We start from the raw sequence: 18508 nt of genomic DNA, 5'->3' as shown, positions 1-18508 counted from the left end.
TGATGCCGATTCTAACAGGTGTGAGGTGATACCTCATTGTCGTTTTGATTTGCATTTCTCTAATAATTAGTGGTGTTGAGCATCTTTTCATGTGCGTCTTGGCCGTCTCTGTGACTTCTTTGAAGAAACGTCTATTTAGATCTTCTGCCCATTTTTGTATTGGGTTGTTTGTTTTATTAATATTAAGCTGCGTGAGCTGTTTATATATATTGGAGATTAAACCCTTGTCCATTGATTCGTTTGCGAACGTTTTCGCCCATTCTGAGGGTTGCCTTTTTCGATTCCCTTTTTTTTTAACCAAAAAAGAAAGAAAGCAAAAGAAGCAGAACACTAATGTGCGTGAAATATGCCTCTTGAAACTGTCGTTTTGAAATATGGACGTCTTTTGAACTTTTTGGTCGATATATGACCCCAGGATTTGTTTTCAGGGCAGGTGTCATTTACAGGCCTGCAATGATTTGGAATATCCACTGACCATTAGCGCTGGGATTAAAGCTGCTGTTGTGTGAAACGGCCACAAGGTGGCAGCAGTTCTCCCTTAGCAAATCTGGTTACCAGGGCAACAGAGCCTCAATGGAAGCCTGTTCTAGATTGGAATTTAGAATGGAATGTGCCAGGAGAAAGCCCCTCAAGTTTGTCTCACTACTTCTTGTTCGTGTTTTTAATTTAATTTTTAATTTTTTATTACAGCAAGTTTGATTACAACGTTTGCTTGTTGTAGGTGTGCAAGATGTGGTTCTTTTACACATATACATATGTCTGTTCTTCCTGGGACCCTTTTCCCATGTACGTTATGACAGAATGTTGAGTAGTCTTCTCTTAGCATTCCGTAGGTCTTTGGTGATTATATATTTCACCTGTGTTTGTATATGGCTCTTAACCCCAATATCGTAATGAATCCAATCCTCACACCTTTCCATTGGTGAACCATAAGTTTGTTTAATGAATCTGTGATTGCCCTTCTCCGTGGAAATATCTGCCCTGGTATCCGTTTTTAGGTAACACCTATAAGTGATATCCTACGATATGTGTCTTTCACTTTCTGACTTACTACAAGTCACGTGATTACCTGTAGACTCATCTACGGGGCTGCAAATGGCATTGTGCTCTTTTTCTCCTTGGCTAATATTCTGTCTTAGCGAGGTCCATTTTCTGCAATGTGATTCCCTGAGGGCTGAGGATTAGCTGACCTGGGCAGCCTGACCCTGCCGGCAAGCCCTCCCCAGGTGTGCGTGGGTTGAGGTCGATAGAAACAGCACTCCAGGCAGCAATAGCCCCTGCAGCTGTGCCTGACTCCATATTCTCTGCCCCGTCAGCAGTCTCGGGGCTGTGCTGGTGGGAGGGTGTGAGGGTCCACGGCTTTGTTGGTGGCCCGGTGTGAGTGGGGCTCTGCTGGAATTTCTGCAGGAGTTGCCAGGCTGCCACCTGTAAAGAAGAGGATGTGTCAGCCATAACTTCCACTGGAATTTCTCTCCGGGCTGAGGTGAGGAAGGAAAAAAAGGAATGATGGCCGGGACAGGAGGGGTATATCAGGCAGGGAAATGGAAAGCTTCTAGAAGAGTGCCCGGGGCCAGGACCATCCTGGCTGGCCTGCAGGCACCAAGTTGGCCTGCATGCTGTCGCTGGTGTCGCTCCACGGCCCTTCCTCTAGGCTTTCAAGCCCTTGTACATATTCAGGTGTTTTACCTGGGAAGGGTGGGAACAGTTCAGCAGCAGCTGGCCTGGGGCTCAGCTCACGTTTAATCACAGAGGCCTCGGCACGGTCCCCCAGATTTGCAATGACGACGCTCCTTGCGTGGGGGGGCCGGGCTGCTGGCTGTATGGGAGATGATTCCCCACCTCTGACCAATGTCAGAATTGTTTACCGCTGGAGCAAGTGCCCTGATAGGGTTTTCCTCTGTATAACTGCTGGGTTCAGGTTTTTTTTTTTCTTTTTTGGTTCAAGTTAGAATTTATTCATCTTTTATGTATTTATTGATATAAGCATGGAAATAATTCATTCATAGAAATACATCTGTGTGAAGGGAAGAACTTTTTTCTGTTTTATTTTTAAATTTCATTTCTAAAAATTTTGCAGTTTAATTATATTTATTTTTCGATACAGCAGGTTATTATTAGTTATCTATTTTATTCATATACATATATACAGGTCAATACCTATCTCCCAACTCATCTGACCACCATCACCCCATGGCTTCCCCCACTTGGTGTCCATACGTTTGTTCTCTACCTCTGTTTCTCTATTTCTGCCCTGCAAACCTGTTCATCTGTACCATATATCTAGGTTCCACATACATGCATTAATACAGAATATTTGTTTTGCTCTTTCTGACTTACTTCATTCTGTATGACAGTCTCTAGATCCACCGACTTCTCTACAAATAACCCAGTTTCATTCCTTTTCATGGCTGAGTCATATCCCATTTTATGTATGTACCACATCTTTATCCATTCATCTGTCTGTGGGCATTTAGGTTGCTTCCATTACCTGGCTATTGTAAATAGTGCTGCAATGAACATTGTGGTGAATGTGTGTTTTTGATTTATGGTTTTCTCTGGCTATATGCCCAGAAGTGGGATTGCTGGATCCTATGGTAATTCTATTTCTAGTTTCTTTAAGGAAACTCCATACTGTTCTCCATAGTGACTGTATCAATTTACCTTCCCACCAATAGTGGAAGAGGGCTCCTTTTGTCCACACCCTCCCCAGAATTTGTTGTTTGTAGATTTTCTGATGATGCCGATTCTAACAGGTGTGAGGTGATACCTCATTGTCGTTTTGATTTGCATTTCTCTAATAATTAGTGGTGTTGAGCATCTTTTCATGTGCGTCTTGGCCGTCTCTGTGACTTCTTTGAAGAAACGTCTATTTAGATCTTCTGCCCATTTTTGTATTGGGTTGTTTGTTTTATTAATATTAAGCTGCGTGAGCTGTTTATATATATTGGAGATTAAACCCTTGTCCATTGATTCGTTTGCGAACGTTTTGGCCCATTCTGAGGGTTGCCTTTTTCCATTCCCGTTTTTTTTTAACCAAAAAAGAAAGAAAGCAAAAGAAGCAGAACACTAATGTGCGTGAAATATGCCTCTTGAAACTGTCGTTTTGAAATATGGACGTCTTTTGAACTTTTTGGTCGATATATGACCCCAGGATTTGTTTTCAGGGCAGGTGTCATTTACAGGCCTGCAATGATTTGGAATATCCACTGACCAGTAGCGCTGGGATTAAAGCTGCTGTTGTGCGAAATGGCCACAAGGTGGCAGCAGTTCTCCCTTAGCAAATCTGGTTACCAGGGCAACAGAGCCTCAATGGAAGCCTGTTCTAGATTGGAATTTAGAATGGAATGTGCCAGGAGAAAGCCCCTCAAGTTTGTCTCACTACTTCTTGTTCGTGTTTTTAATTTAATTTTTAATTTTTTATTACAGCAAGTTTGATTACAACGTTTGGCTTGTTGTAGGTGTGCAAGATGTGGTTCTTTTACACATATACATATGTCTGTTTTTCCTGGGACCCTTTTCCCATGTACGTTATGACAGAATGTTGAGTAGTCTTCTCTTGGCATTCCGTAGGTCTTTGGTGATTATATATTTCACCTGTGTTTGTATATGGCTCTTAACCCCAATATCGTAATGAATCCAATCCTCACACCTTTCCTTTGGTGAACCATAAGTTTGTTTAATGAATCTGTGATTGCCCTTCTCCGTGGAAATATCTGCCCTGGTATCCGTTTTCAGGTAACACCTATAAGTGATATCCTACGATATGTGTCTTTCACTTTCTGACTTACTACAAGTCCCGTGATTACCTGTAGACTCATCTACGGGGCTGCAAATGGCATTGTGCCCCTTTTTTCCTTGGCTAATATTCTGTCTTAGCGAGGTCCATTTTCTGCAATGTGATTCCCTGAGGGCTGAGGATTAGCTGACCTGGGCAGCCTGACCCTGCCGGCAAGCCCTCCCCAGGTGTGCCTGGGTTGAGTTCAATAGAAACAGCACTCCAGGCAGCAATAGCCCCTGCAGCTGTGCCTGACTCCATATTCTCTGCCCCGTCAGCAGTCTCGGGGCTGTGCTGGTGGGAGGGTGTGAGGGTCCACGGCTTTGTTGGTGGCCCGGTGTGAGTGGGTCTCTGCTGGAATTTCTGCAGGAGTTGCCAGGTTGCCACCTGTAAAGAAGAGGATGTGTCACCCATAATTTCCACTGGAATTTCTCTCCGGGCTGAGGTGAGGGAGGAAAAAAAAGAGTGGGGACCGGGACAGGAGTGGTATCTCAGGCAGGGAAATGGAAAGCTTCCAGAAGAGCGCCCGGGGCCAGGACCATCCTGGCTGGCCTGCAGGCACCAAGTTGGCCTGCGTGCTGTCGCTGGTGTGGCTCCACGGCCCTTCCTCTAGGCTTTCAAGCCCTTGTACATATTCAGGTGTTTTACCTGGGAAGGGTGGGAACAGTTCAGCAGCAGCTGGCCTGGGGCTCAGCTCACGTTTACTCACAGAGGCCTCGGCACTGTCCCCCAGCTTTGCAATCAGGACGCTCCTTGCGTGGGGGGGCCGGGCTGCTGGCTGTATGGGAGATGATTCCCCACCTCTGACCAATCTCAGAATTGTTTACCGCTGGAACAAGTGCCCTGATAGGGTTTTCCTCTGTATAACTGCTGGGTACAGGATTTTTTTTTTTCTTTTTTGGTTCAAGTTAGAAGTTATTCATCTTTTATGTATTTATTGATATAAGCATGGAAATAATTCATTCATAGAAATACATCTGTGTGAAGGGAAGAACTTTTTTTCTGTTTTATTTTTAAATTTCATTTCTAAAAATTTTGCAGTTTAATTATATTTATTTTTCTATACAGCAGGTTATTATTAGTTATCTATTTTATTCATATACATATATACAGGTCAATACCTATCTCCCAACTCATCTGACCACCATCACCCCATGGCTTCCCCCACTTGGTGTCCATACGTTTGTTCTCTACCTCTGTTTCTCTATTTCTGCCCTGCAAACCTGTTCATCTGTACCATATATCTAGGTTCCACATACATGCATTAATACAGAATATTTGTTTTGCTCTTTCTGACTTACTTCATTCTGTATGACAGTCTCTAGATCCACCGACTTCTCTACAAATAACCCAGTTTCATTCCTTTTCATGGCTGAGTCATATCCCATTTTATGTATGTACCACATCTTTATCCATTCATCTGTCTGTGGGCATTTAGGTTGCTTCCATTTCCTGGCTATTGTAAATAGTGCTTCAATGAACATTGTGGTGAATGTGTGTTTTTGATTTATGGTTTTCTCTGGCTATATGCCCAGAAGTGGGATTGCTGGATCCTATGGTAATTCTATTTCTAGTTTCTTTAAGGAAACTCCATACTGTTCTCCATAGTGACTGTATCAATTTACCTTCCCACCAATAGTGGAAGAGGGTTCCTTTTGTCCACACCCTCCCCAGAATTTGTTGTTTGTAGATTTTCTGATGATGCCGATTCTAACAGGTGTGAGGTGATACCTCATTGTCGTTTTGATTTGCATTTCTCTAATAATTAGTGGTGTTGAGCATCTTTTCATGTGCGTCTTGGCCGTCTCTGTGACTTCTTTGAAGAAACGTCTATTTAGATCTTCTGCCCATTTTTGTATTGGGTTGTTTGTTTTATTAATATTAAGCTGCGTGAGCTGTTTATATATATTGGAGATTAAACCCTTGTCCATTGATTCGTTTGCGAACGTTTTCGCCCATTCTGAGGGTTGCCTTTTTCCATTCCCGTTTTTTTTTAACCAAAAAAGAAAGAAAGCAAAAGAAGCAGAACACTAATGTGCGTGAAATATGCCTCTTGAAACTGTCGTTTTGAAATATGGACGTCTTTTGAACTTTTTGGTCGATATATGACCCCAGGATTTGTTTTCAGGGCAGGTGTCATTTACAGGCCTGCAATGATTTGGAATATCCACTGACCAGTAGCGCTGGGATTAAAGCTGCTGTTGTGCGAAATGGCCACAAGGTGGCAGCAGTTCTCCCTTAGCAAATCTGGTTACCAGGGCAACAGAGCCTCAATGGAAGCCTGTTCTAGATTGGAATTTAGAATGGAATGTGCCAGGAGAAAGCCCCTCAAGTTTGTCTCACTACTTCTTGTTCGTGTTTTTAATTTAATTTTTAATTTTTTATTACAGCAAGTTTGATTACAACGTTTGGCTTGTTGTAGGTGTGCAAGATGTGGTTCTTTTACACATATACATATGTCTGTTTTTCCTGGGACCCTTTTCCCATGTACGTTATGACAGAATGTTGAGTAGTCTTCTCTTGGCATTCCGTAGGTCTTTGGTGATTATATATTTCACCTGTGTTTGTATATGTCTCTTAACCCCAATATCGTAATGAATCCAATCCTCACACCTTTCCATTGGTGAACCATAAGTTTGTTTAATGAATCTGTGATTGCCCTTCTCCGTGGAAATATCTGCCCTGGTATCCGTTTTCAGGTAACACCTATAAGTGATATCCTACGATATGTGTCTTTCACTTTCTGACTTACTACAAGTCCCGTGATTACCTGTAGACTCATCTACGGGGCTGCAAATGGCATTGTGCCCCTTTTTTCCTTGGCTAATATTCTGTCTTAGCGAGGTCCATTTTCTGCAATGTGATTCCCTGAGGGCTGAGGATTAGCTGACCTGGGCAGCCTGACCCTGCCGGCAAGCCCTCCCCAGGTGTGCCTGGGTTGAGTTCAATAGAAACAGCACTCCAGGCAGCAATAGCCCCTGCAGCTGTGCCTGACTCCATATTCTCTGCCCCGTCAGCAGTCTCGGGGCTGTGCTGGTGGGAGGGTGTGAGGGTCCACGGCTTTGTTGGTGGCCCGGTGTGAGTGGGGCTCTGCTGGAATTTCTGCAGGAGTTGCCAGGTTGCCACCTGTAAAGAAGAGGATGTGTCACCCATAATTTCCACTGGAATTTCTCTCCGGGCTGAGGTGAGGGAGGAAAAAAAAGAGTGGGGGCCGGGACAGGAGTGGTATCTCAGGCAGGGAAATGGAAAGCTTCCAGAAGAGCGCCCGGGGCCAGGACCATCCTGGCTGGCCTGCAGGCACCAAGTTGGCCTGCGTGCTGTCGCTGGTGTGGCTCCACGGCCCTTCCTCTAGGCTTTCAAGCCCTTGTACATATTCAGGTGTTTTACCTGGGAAGGGTGGGAACAGTTCAGCAGCAGCTGGCCTGGGGCTCAGCTCACGTTTACTCACAGAGGCCTCGGCACTGTCCCCCAGCTTTGCAATCAGGACGCTCCTTGCGTGGGGGGGCCGGGCTGCTGGCTGTATGGGAGATGATTCCCCACCTCTGACCAATCTCAGAATTGTTTACCGCTGGAACAAGTGCCCTGATAGGGTTTTCCTCTGTATAACTGCTGGGTACAGGATTTTTTTTTTCTTTTTTGGTTCAAGTTAGAAGTTATTCATCTTTTATGTATTTATTGATATAAGCATGGAAATAATTCATTCATAGAAATACATCTGTGAAGGGAAGAACTTTTTTTCTGTTTTATTTTTAAATTTCATTTCTAAAAATTTTGCAGTTTAATTATATTTATTTTTCTATACAGCAGGTTATTATTAGTTATCTATTTTATTCATATACATATATACAGGTCAATACCTATCTCCCAACTCATCTGACCACCATCACCCCATGGCTTCCCCCACTTGGTGTCCATACGTTTGTTCTCTACCTCTGTTTCTCTATTTCTGCCCTGCAAACCTGTTCATCTGTACCATATATCTAGGTTCCACATACATGCATTAATACAGAATATTTGTTTTGCTCTTTCTGACTTACTTCATTCTGTATGACAGTCTCTAGATCCACCGACTTCTCTACAAATAACCCAGTTTCATTCCTTTTCATGGCTGAGTCATATCCCATTTTATGTATGTACCACATCTTTATCCATTCATCTGTCTGTGGGCATTTAGGTTGCTTCCATTACCTGGCTATTGTAAATAGTGCTGCAATGAACATTGTGGTGAATGTGTGTTTTTGATTTATGGTTGTCTCTGTGTATATGCCCAGAAGTGGGATTGCTGGATCCTATGGTAATTCTATTTCTAGTTTCTTTAAGGAAACTCCATACTCTTCTCCATAGTGACTGTATCAATTTACCTTCCCACCAATAGTGGAAGAGGGTTCCTTTTGTCCACACCCTCCCCAGAATTTGTTGTTTGTAGATTTTCTGATGATGCCGATTCTAACAGGTGTGAGGTGATACCTCATTGTCGTTTTGATTTGCATTTCTCTAATAATTAGTGGTGTTGAGCATCTTTTCATGTGCGTCTTGGCCGTCTCTGTGACTTCTTTGAAGAAACGTCTATTTAGATCTTCTGCCCATTTTTGTATTGGGTTGTTTGTTTTATTAATATTAAGCTGCGTGAGCTGTTTATATATATTGGAGATTAAACCCTTGTCCATTGATTCGTTTGCGAACGTTTTCGCCCATTCTGAGGGTTGCCTTTTTCCATTCCCGTTTTTTTAACCAAAAAAGAAAGAAAGCAAAAGAAGCAGAACACTAATGTGCGTGAAATATGCCTCTTGAAACTGTCGTTTTGAAATATGGACGTCTTTTGAACTTTTTGGTCGATATATGACCCCAGGATTTGTTTTCAGGGCAGGTGTCATTTACAGGCCTGCAATGATTTGGAATATCCACTGACCAGTAGCGCTGGGATTAAAGCTGCTGTTGTGCGAAATGGCCACAAGGTGGCAGCAGTTCTCCCTTAGCAAATCTGGTTACCAGGGCAACAGAGCCTCAATGGAAGCCTGTTCTAGATTGGAATTTAGAATGGAATGTGCCAGGAGAAAGCCCCTCAAGTTTGTCTCACTACTTCTTGTTCGTGTTTTTAATTTAATTTTTAATTTTTTATTACAGCAAGTTTGATTACAACGTTTGCTTGTTGTAGGTGTGCAAGATGTGGTTCTTTTACACATATACATATGTCTGTTCTTCCTGGGACCCTTTTCCCATGTACGTTATGACAGAATGTTGAGTAGTCTTCTCTTGGCATTCCGTAGGTCTTTGGTGATTATATATTTCACCTGTGTTTGTATATGTCTCTTAACCCCAATATCGTAATGAATCCAATCCTCACACCTTTCCATTGGTGAACCATAAGTTTCTTTAATGAATCTGTGATTGCCCTTCTCCGTGGAAATATCTGCCCTGGTATCCATTTTTAGGTAACACCTATAAGTGATATCCTACGATATGTGTCTTTCACTTTCTGACTTACTACAAGTCCCGTGATTACCTGTAGACTCATCTACGGGGCTGCAAATGGCATTGTGCCCCTTTTTTCCTTGGCTAATATTCTGTCTTAGCGAGGTCCATTTTCTGCAATGTGATTCCCTGAGGGCTGAGGATTAGCTGACCTGGGCAGCCTGACCCTGCCGGCAAGCCCTCCCCAGGTGTGCCTGGGTTGAGTTCAATAGAAACAGCACTCCAGGCAGCAATAGCCCCTGCAGCTGTGCCTGACTCCATATTCTCTGCCCCGTCAGCAGTCTCGGGGCTGTGCTGGTGGGAGGGTGTGAGGGTCCACGGCTTTGTTGGTGGCCCGGTGTGAGTGGGTCTCTGCTGGAATTTCTGCAGGAGTTGCCAGGTTGCCACCTGTAAAGAAGAGGATGTGTCACCCATAATTTCCACTGGAATTTCTCTCCGGGCTGAGGTGAGGGAGGAAAAAAAAGAGTGGGGGCCGGGACAGGAGTGGTATCTCAGGCAGGGAAATGGAAAGCTTCCAGAAGAGCGCCCGGGGCCAGGACCATCCTGGCTGGCCTGCAGGCACCAAGTTGGCCTGCGTGCTGTCGCTGGTGTGGCTCCACGGCCCTTCCTCTAGGCTTTCAAGCCCTTGTACATATTCAGGTGTTTTACCTGGGAAGGGTGGGAACAGTTCAGCAGCAGCTGGCCTGGGGCTCAGCTCACGTTTACTCACAGAGGCCTCGGCACTGTCCCCCAGCTTTGCAATCAGGACGCTCCTTGCGTGGGGGGGCCGGGCTGCTGGCTGTATGGGAGATGATTCCCCACCTCTGACCAATCTCAGAATTGTTTACCGCTGGAACAAGTGCCCTGATAGGGTTTTCCTCTGTATAACTGCTGGGTACAGGATTTTTTTTTTCTTTTTTGGTTCAAGTTAGAAGTTATTCATCTTTTATGTATTTATTGATATAAGCATGGAAATAATTCATTCATAGAAATACATCTGTGTGAAGGGAAGAACTTTTTTTCTGTTTTATTTTTAAATTTCATTTCTAAAAATTTTGCAGTTTAATTATATTTATTTTTCTATACAGCAGGTTATTATTAGTTATCTATTTTATTCATATACATATATAAAGGTCAATACCTATCTCCCAACTCATCTGACCACCATCACCCCATGGCTTCCCCCACTTGGTGTCCATACGTTTGTTCTCTACCTCTGTTTCTCTATTTCTGCCCTGCAAACCTGTTCATCTGTACCATATATCTAGGTTCCACATACATGCATTAATACAGAATATTTGTTTTGCTCTTTCTGACTTACTTCATTCTGTATGACAGTCTCTAGATCCACCGACTTCTCTACAAATAACCCAGTTTCATTCCTTTTCATGGCTGAGTCATATCCCATTTTATGTATGTACCACATCTTTATCCATTCATCTGTCTGTGGGCATTTAGGTTGCTTCCATTACCTGGCTATTGTAAATAGTGCTGCAATGAACATTGTGGTGAATGTGTGTTTTTGATTTATGGTTGTCTCTGTGTATATGCCCAGAAGTGGGATTGCTGGATCCTATGGTAATTCTATTTCTAGTTTCTTTAAGGAAACTCCATACTCTTCTCCATAGTGACTGTATCAATTTACCTTCCCACCAATAGTGGAAGAGGGTTCCTTTTGTCCACACCCTCCCCAGAATTTGTTGTTTGTAGATTTTCTGATGATGCCGATTCTAACAGGTGTGAGGTGATACCTCATTGTCGTTTTGATTTGCATTTCTCTAATAATTAGTGGTGTTGAGCATCTTTTCATGTGCGTCTTGGCCGTCTCTGTGACTTCTTTGAAGAAACGTCTATTTAGATCTTCTGCCCATTTTTGTATTGGGTTGTTTGTTTTATTAATATTAAGCTGCGTGAGCTGTTTATATATATTGGAGATTAAACCCTTGTCCATTGATTCGTTTGCGAACGTTTTCGCCCATTCTGAGGGTTGCCTTTTTCCATTCCCGTTTTTTTAACCAAAAAAGAAAGAAAGCAAAAGAAGCAGAACACTAATGTGCGTGAAATATGCCTCTTGAAACTGTCGTTTTGAAATATGGACGTCTTTTGAACTTTTTGGTCGATATATGACCCCAGGATTTGTTTTCAGGGCAGGTGTCATTTACAGGCCTGCAATGATTTGGAATATCCACTGACCAGTAGCGCTGGGATTAAAGCTGCTGTTGTGCGAAATGGCCACAAGGTGGCAGCAGTTCTCCCTTAGCAAATCTGGTTACCAGGGCAACAGAGCCTCAATGGAAGCCTGTTCTAGATTGGAATTTAGAATGGAATGTGCCAGGAGAAAGCCCCTCAAGTTTGTCTCACTACTTCTTGTTCGTGTTTTTAATTTAATTTTTAATTTTTTATTACAGCAAGTTTGATTACAACGTTTGCTTGTTGTAGGTGTGCAAGATGTGGTTCTTTTACACATATACATATGTCTGTTCTTCCTGGGACCCTTTTCCCATGTACGTTATGACAGAATGTTGAGTAGTCTTCTCTTGGCATTCCGTAGGTCTTTGGTGATTATATATTTCACCTGTGTTTGTATATGTCTCTTAACCCCAATATCGTAATGAATCCAATCCTCACACCTTTCCATTGGTGAACCATAAGTTTCTTTAATGAATCTGTGATTGCCCTTCTCCGTGGAAATATCTGCCCTGGTATCCATTTTTAGGTAACACCTATAAGTGATATCCTACGATATGTGTCTTTCACTTTCTGACTTACTACAAGTCCCGTGCTTACCTGTAGACTCATCTACGGGGCTGCAAATGGCATTGTGCCCTTTTTTTCCTTGGCTAATATTCTGTCTTAGCGAGGTCCATTTTCTGCAATGTGATTCCCTGAGGGCTGAGGATTAGCTGACCTGGGCAGCCTGACCCTGCCGGCAAGCCCTCCCCAGGTGTGCCTGGGTTGAGTTCAATAGAAACAGCACTCCAGGCAGCAATAGCCCCTGCAGCTGTGCCTGACTCCATATTCTCTGCCCCGTCAGCAGTCTCGGGGCTGTGCTGGTGGGAGGGTGTGAGGGTCCACGGCTTTTTTGGTGGCCCGGTGTGAGTGGGTCTCTGCTGGAATTTCTGCAGGAGTTGCCAGGTTGCCACCTGTAAAGAAGAGGATGTGTCACCCATAATTTCCACTGGAATTTCTCTCCGGGCTGAGGTGAGGGAGGAAAAAAAAGAGTGGGGGCCGGGACAGGAGTGGTATCTCAGGCAGGGAAATGGAAAGCTTCCAGAAGAGCGCCCGGGGCCAGGACCATCCTGGCTGGCCTGCAGGCACCAAGTTGGCCTGCGTGCTGTCGCTGGTGTGGCTCCACGGCCCTTCCTCTAGGCTTTCAAGCCCTTGTACATATTCAGGTGTTTTACCTGGGAAGGGTGGGAACAGTTCAGCAGCAGCTGGCCTGGGGCTCAGCTCACGTTTACTCACAGAGGCCTCGGCACTGTCCCCCAGCTTTGCAATCAGGACGCTCCTTGCGTGGGGGGGCCGGGCTGCTGGCTGTATGGGAGATGATTCCCCACCTCTGACCAATCTCAGAATTGTTTACCGCTGGAACAAGTGCCCTGATAGGGTTTTCCTCTGTATAACTGCTGGGTACAGGATTTGTTTTTTCTTTTTTGGTTCAAGTTAGAAGTTATTCATCTTTTATGTATTTATTGATATAAGCATGGAAATAATTCATTCATAGAAATACATCTGTGTGAAGGGAAGAACTTTTTTTCTGTTTTATTTTTAAATTTCATTTCTAAAAATTTTGCAGTTTAATTATATTTATTTTTCTATACAGCAGGTTATTATTAGTTATCTATTTTATTCATATACATATATACAGGCCAATACCTATCTCCCAACTCATCTGACCACCATCACCCCATGGCTTCCCCCACTTGGTGTCCATACGTTTGTTCTCTACCTCTGTTTCTCTATTTCTGCCCTGCAAACCTGTTCATCTGTACCATATATCTAGGTTCCACATACATGCATTAATACAGAATATTTGTTTTGCTCTTTCTGACTTACTTCATTCTGTATGACAGTCTCTAGATCCACCGACTTCTCTACAAATAACCCAGTTTCATTCCTTTTCATGGCTGAGTCATATCCCATTTTATGTATGTACCACATCTTTATCCATTCATCTGTCTGTGGGCATTTAGGTTGCTTCCATTACCTGGCTATTGTAAATAGTGCTGCAATGAACATTGTGGTGAATGTGTGTTTTTGATTTATGGTTTTCTCTGGCTATATGCCCAGAAGTGGGATTGCTGGATCCTATGGTAATTCTATTTCTAGTTTCTTTAAGGAAACTCCATACTGTTCTCCATAGTGACTGTATCAATTTACCTTCCCACCAATAGTGGAAGAGGGTTCCTTTTGTCCACACCCTCCCCAGAATTTGTTGTTTGTAGATTTTCTGATGATGCCGATTCTAACAGGTGTGAGGTGATACCTCATTGTCGTTTTGATTTGCATTTCTCTAATAATTAGTGGTGTTGAGCATCTTTTCATGTGCGTCTTGGCCGTCTCTGTGACTTCTTTGAAGAAACGTCTATTTAGATCTTCTGCCCATTTTTGTATTGGGTTGTTTGTTTTATTAATATTAAGCTGCGTGAGCTGTTTATATATATTGGAGATTAAACCCTTGTCCATTGATTCGTTTGCGAACGTTTTCGCCCATTCTGAGGGTTGCCTTTTTCCATTCCCATTTTTTTTAACCAAAAAAGAAAGAAAGCAAAAGAAGCAGAACACTAATGTGCGTGAAATATGCCTCTTGAAACTGTCGTTTTGAAATATGGACGTCTTTTGAACTTTTTGGTCGATATATGACCCCAGGATTTGTTTTCAGGGCAGGTGTCATTTACAGGCCTGCAATGATTTGGAATATCCACTGACCAGTAGCGCTGGGATTAAAGCTGCTGTTGTGCGAAATGGCCACAAGGTGGCAGCAGTTCTCCCTTAGCAAATCTGGTTACCAGGGCAACAGAGCCTCAATGGAAGCCTGTTCTAGATTGGAATTTAGAATGGAATGTGCCAGGAGAAAGCCCCTCAAGTTTGTCTCACTACTTCTTGTTCGTGTTTTTAATTTAATTTTTTATTTTTTATTACAGCAAGTTTGATTACAACGTTTGCTTGTTGTAGGTGTGCAAGATGTGGTTCTTTTACACATATACATATGTCTATTCTTCCTGGGACCCTTTTCCCATGTACGTTATGACAGAATGTTGAGTAGTCTTCTCTTGGCATTCCGTAGGTCTTTGGTGATTATATATTTCACCTGTGTTTGTATATGTCTCTTAACCCCAATATCGTAATGAATCCAATCCTCACACCTTTCCATTGGTGAACCATAAGTTTGTTTAATGAATCTGTGATTGCCCTTCTCCGTGGAAATATCTGCCCTGGTATCCGTTTTTAGGTAACACCTATAAGTGATATCCTACGATATGTGTCTTTCACTTTCTGACTTACTACAAGTCCCGTGCTTACCTGTAGACTCATCTACGGGGCTGCAAATGGCATTGTGCCCTTTTTTTCCTTGGCTAATATTCTGTCTTAGCGAGGTCCATTTTCTGCAATGTGATTCCCTGAGGGCTGAGGATTAGCTGACCTGGGCAGCCTGACCCTGCTGGCAAGCCCTCCCCAGGTGTGCCTGGGTTGAGTTCAATAGAAACAGCACTCCAGGCAGCAATAGCCCCTGCAGCTGTGCCTGACTCCATATTCTCTGCCCCGTCAGCAGTCTCGGGGCTGTGCTGGTGGGAGGGTGTGAGGGTCCACGGCTTTGTTGGTGGCCCGGTGTGAGTGGGTCTCTGCTGGAATTTCTGCAGGAGTTGCCAGGTTGCCACCTGTAAAGAAGAGGATGTGTCACCCATAATTTCCACTGGAATTTCTCTCCGGGCTGAGGTGAGGGAGGAAAAAAAAGAGTGGGGGCCGGGACAGGAGTGGTATCTCAGGCAGGGAAACGGAAAGCTTCCAGAAGAGCGCCCGGGGCCAGGACCATCCTGGCTGGCCTGCAGGCACCAAGTTGGCCTGCGTGCTGTCGCTGGTGTGGCTCCACGGCCCTTCCTCTAGGCTTTCAAGCCCTTGTACATATTCAGGTGTTTTACCTGGGAAGGGTGGGAACAGTTCAGCAGCAGCTGGCCTGGGGCTCAGCTCACGTTTACTCACAGAGGCCTCGGCACTGTCCCCCAGCTTTGCAATCAGGACGCTCCTTGCGTGGGGGGGCCGGGCTGCTGGCTGTATGGGAGATGATTCCCCACCTCTGACCAATCTCAGAATTGTTTACCGCTGGAACAAGTGCCCTGATAGGGTTTTCCTCTGTATAACTGCTGGGTACAGGATTTTTTTTTCTTTTTTGGTTCAAGTTAGAAGTTATTCATCTTTTATGTATTTATTGATATAAGCATGGAAATAATTCATTCATAGAAATACATCTGTGTGAAGGGAAGAACTTTTTTTCTGTTTTATTTTTAAATTTCATTTCTAAAAATTTTGCAGTTTAATTATATTTATTTTTCTATACAGCAGGTTATTATTAGTTATCTATTTTATTCATATACATATATACAGGTCAATACCTATCTCCCAACTCATCTGACCACCATCACCCCATGGCTTCCCCCACTTGGTGTCCATACGTTTGTTCTCTACCTCTGTTTCTCTATTTCTGCCCTGCAAACCTGTTCATCTGTACCATATATCTAGGTTCCACATACATGCATTAATACAGAATATTTGTTTTGCTCTTTCTGACTTACTTCATTCTGTATGACAGTCTCTAGATCCACCGACTTCTCTACAAATAACCCAGTTTCATTCCTTTTCATGGCTGAGTCATATCCCATTTTATGTATGTACCACATCTTTATCCATTCATCTGTCTGTGGGCATTTAGGTTGCTTCCATTACCTGGCTATTGTAAATAGTGCTGCAATGAACATTGTGGTGAATGTGTGTTTTTGATTTATGGTTTTCTCTGGCTATATGCCCAGAAGTGGGATTGCTGGATCCTATGGTAATTCTATTTCTAGTTTCTTTAAGGAAACTCCATACTGTTCTCCATAGTGACTGTATCAATTTACCTTCCCACCAATAGTGGAAGAGGGTTCCTTTTGTCCACACCCTCCCCAGAATTTGTTGTTTGTAGATTTTCTGATGATGCCGATTCTAACAGGTGTGAGGTGATACCTCATTGTCGTTTTGATTTGCATTTCTCTAATAATTAGTGGTGTTGAGCATCTTTTCATGTGCGTCTTGGCCGTCTCTGTGACTTCTTTGAAGAAACGTCTATTTAGATCTTCTGCCCATTTTTGTATTGGGTTGTTTGTTTTATTAATATTAAGCTGCGTGAGCTGTTTATATATATTGGAGATTAAACCCTTGTCCATTGATTCTTTTGCGAACGTTTTCGCCCATTCTGAGGGTTGCCTTTTTCCATTCCCGTTTTTTTTTAACCAAAAAAGAAAGAAAGCAAAAGAAGCAGAACACTAATGTGCGTGAAATATGCCTCTTGAAACTGTCGTTTTGAAATATGGACGTCTTTTGAACTTTTTGGTCGATATATGACCCCAGGATTTGTTTTCAGGGCAGGTGTCATTTACAGGCCTGCAATGATTTGGAATATCCACTGACCATTAGCGCTGGGATTAAAGCTGCTGTTGTGCGAAATGGCCACAAGGTGGCAGCAGTTCTCCCTTAGCAAATCTGGTTACCAGGGCAACAGAGCCTCAATGGAAGCCTGTTCTAGATTGGAATTTAGAATGGAATGTGCCAGGAGAAAGCCCCTCAAGTTTGTCTCACTACTTCTTGTTCGTGTTTTTAATTTAATTTTTAATTTTTTATTACAGCAAGTTTGATTACAACGTTTGGCTTGTTGTATGTGTGCAAGATGTGGTTCTTTTACACATATACATATGTCTGTTTTTCCTGGGACCCTTTTCCCATGTACGTTATGACAGAATGTTGAGTAGTCTTCTCTTGGCATTCCGTAGGTCTTTGGTGATTATATATTTCACCTGTGTTTGTATATGGCTCTTAACCCCAATATCGTAATGAATCCAATCCTCACACCTTTCCATTGGTGAACCATAAGTTTGTTTAATGAATCTGTGATTGCCCTTCTCCGTGGAAATATCTGCCCTGGTATCCGTTTTCAGGTAACACCTATAAGTGATATCCTACGATATGTGTCTTTCACTTTCTGACTTACTACAAGTCCCGTGATTACCTGTAGACTCATCTACGGGGCTGCAAATGGCATTGTGCCCCTTTTTTCCTTGGCTAATATTCTGTCTTAGCGAGGTCCATTTTCTGCAATGTGATTCCCTGAGGGCTGAGGATTAGCTGACCTGGGCAGCCTGACCCTGCCGGCAAGCCCTCCCCAGGTGTGCCTGGGTTGAGTTCAATAGAAACAGCACTCCAGGCAGCAATAGCCCCTGCAGCTGTGCCTGACTCCATATTCTCTGCCCCGTCAGCAGTCTCGGGGCTGTGCTGGTGGGAGGGTGTGAGGGTCCACGGCTTTGTTGGTGGCCCGGTGTGAGTGGGTCTCTGCTGGAATTTCTGCAGGAGTTGCCAGGTTGCCACCTGTAAAGAAGAGGATGTGTCACCCATAATTTCCACTGGAATTTCTCTCCGGGCTGAGGTGAGGGAGGAAAAAAAAGAGTGGGGGCCGGGACAGGAGTGGTGTCTCAGGCAGGGAAATGGAAAGCTTCCAGAAGAGCGCCCGGGGCCAGGACCATCCTGGCTGGCCTGCAGGCACCAAGTTGGCCTGCGTGCTGTCGCTGGTGTGGCTCCACGGCCCTTCCTCTAGGCTTTCAAGCCCTTGTACATATTCAGGTGTTTTACCTGGGAAGGGTGGGAACAGTTCAGCAGCAGCTGGCCTGGGGCTCAGCTCACGTTTACTCACAGAGGCCTCGGCACTGTCCCCCAGCTTTGCAATCAGGACGCTCCTTGCGTGGGGAGGCCGGGCTGCTGGCTGTATGGGAGATGATTCCCCACCTCTGACCAATCTCAGAATTGTTTACCGCTGGAACAAGTGCCCTGATAGGGTTTTCCTCTGTATAACTGCTGGGTACAGGATTTGTTTTTTCTTTTTTGGTTCAAGTTAGAAGTTATTCATCTTTTATGTATTTATTGATATAAGCATGGAAATAATTCATTCATAGAAATACATCTGTGTGAAGGGAAGAACTTTTTTTCTGTTTTATTTTTAAATTTCATTTCTAAAAATTTTGCAGTTTAATTATATTT

The sequence above is a fragment of the Mesoplodon densirostris genome, chromosome 6 (assembly GCF_025265405.1).
Source record: "Mesoplodon densirostris isolate mMesDen1 chromosome 6, mMesDen1 primary haplotype, whole genome shotgun sequence".
NCBI classification, from domain to species: domain Eukaryota; kingdom Metazoa; phylum Chordata; class Mammalia; order Artiodactyla; family Ziphiidae; genus Mesoplodon; species Mesoplodon densirostris.
The sequence above is the reverse complement of the archived record's forward strand: the minus strand, read 5'-3'. Positions refer to the sequence as shown.